We start from the raw sequence: 2135 nt of genomic DNA, 5'->3' as shown, positions 1-2135 counted from the left end.
TCAGTTCTCAGTAAGTCTCACCTGCTTCCTCTTGAAGCAAATTGGCTCATGAAAATCATTCTTCCTCTAGAAGGATCTGACCTTAATAGTTAGTTTCAGTAACCCATTCCAATTACCCCACTTCTGACCTGTGGAGTTTATTCCATAGGTGAAATGAACTCTTCAATAAGTATTTATTGAAGCTGAGTTTACAGAATGTCAACTGTAACTTCATAGTCAACCAGAATTTGAGGCATGGGTGAAAAACATCTTTTAAGTTTTATGTTTGAAACATAATTATTAGATACCACATGACACGGAATGAATTATGTAGAAATTTTCTTTTCAAATTAACTTTGAAAACACTTTTCATGGATAGTTGGGATATCTAACAATACGGGTAAACACCCTTTGCTAAATTTCATGCACTTGCCTCAGAAGCCAACTGCCTGACCTGCAAGAGAAGAATGGGCCAATACCATCGTAAACACATGGTAACCTTTTTCTTCCATACCTTGCTAGCTGCGGTAAGGTAAGGTTATAGTGAGTGACTCTCTGTAGTGTATGCAGAGACATTGCTGCCAACGATGTTTATATGCAAGTTCAGTTCAGAGAACTCTGCCCCTGAATCCTTAGAAGGAAGCCAGAGTGAGCTGGTGTACCTCTCTTGCTCTCTTATCTGGACAAGCACGGTCTCATCAACATGGATGTGGTAAACACATGTGCACAGTTGGGCTCTGTAACACTGGGTGGTGGGGGAGCACTCTCCTGATTCCTTAACAATGACCTGGGCCCTCTGTACAACAGCTAGACTAACTCCATGCAACCCTCTCTTCAGGTCTCTAGAGCTCCCTTCTCCCTAGGAGACATGCCCTAGCATCCAATCCCCAGATATATTCTGACTTAATCTTCCTCGCTCTTTACAAGAGCCACCTCCCTCTTTAGTATTTCTACCAAAAGATAGCCTAGGAAATTTATAGATGCCCTCCTTCAGATCCTGACCTCCTTGATTCTCAGTGATGATTTTACTAGTATCTTGGGAAAGGAGCTGCTACCTCGAAAGCCTGATTAACAGAGGTTTGGGAAGGCTTTTTTTTTTTTTTTAAATCAAAACCAACATAAAATCAATAATGTTAGCACAATGTTCACACTACCATTGTATCTGAAAGACTGTCATTAGGATTATACAATAGTTGGAATAGAGACTGGCATATTCTAATTAGTCTTCTACCCCTTCTAGGTGCGCAACTAGATACGAGTCATTTGAAGTTATGTTTGACCAATTCTGTAGGCCCTGACCTTGAGGAGACAGTTCACTGGGTGAGTTACTCATTTTATGAGCACAGGGACCTGATTTGACCCCCAGAACCTGAATGGAAATGCTTTCATGGTGGTGCATGCTTATGAGCCTTTTAGGGAGGCAGAGACAGCAGACCCCTGAGGCTTCCTGGCCAGAAGTTGAGTGTAATTGGCAAGTTAAACAAAAGAGAGACTCTGCCTCAAAGAGCAGTGGGGAAGATGGCATGCTGTCAAACAAGACTTACAGCTGTCCTCTGGTCTCTGTGTATACACACAAACATTCATGTGCATCTGTATGAACATGTACATATATCACATCACATTGCCTAACATCACATCACATGAGATCGCATCACGCCACATCACATCACACATCATATGACATCACATCACACCACATCATATCACATGGTATAACATCATATGATATTACATCACATGACATCACACCACATCCCATCATCACATTATGTAGGTCCTTCTTATCTTGTCTATGAGACTGGTGTGTCTGAGAGGAGAAGGGCTGTGTCTTCAGGCTTGTTTCTGAAATTAAGCCAGCACACTTCAGATATAAAGATGATCTATGACTAAAAGCTGTCATGAGAGAGAAATGAAGTTTGGTTATGAAAGCCACCCAAGGTTTGAACTGCTAAGGTTTGGCAATTACTGGTTCCCATGTATCCTAGTCAGGGTTTCTATTGCTTCAGTAAAACACCATGACTAAAAAGCAAGTTGAAGAGGAAAGGATTTATTTGGCTTACATTTTCACATCATTGTTCATCACTAAAGGAAATCATGTCAGGAGCTCAAAAGGGGCAGGAGCCTGGAGGCAAGAGCTGATGCAGAGGTCAGGAAGG

Source organism: Mastomys coucha, unplaced genomic scaffold (assembly GCF_008632895.1).
Source record: "Mastomys coucha isolate ucsf_1 unplaced genomic scaffold, UCSF_Mcou_1 pScaffold7, whole genome shotgun sequence".
NCBI lineage: Eukaryota > Metazoa > Chordata > Mammalia > Rodentia > Muridae > Mastomys > Mastomys coucha.
Note: the sequence above shows the minus strand (reverse complement) of the source record.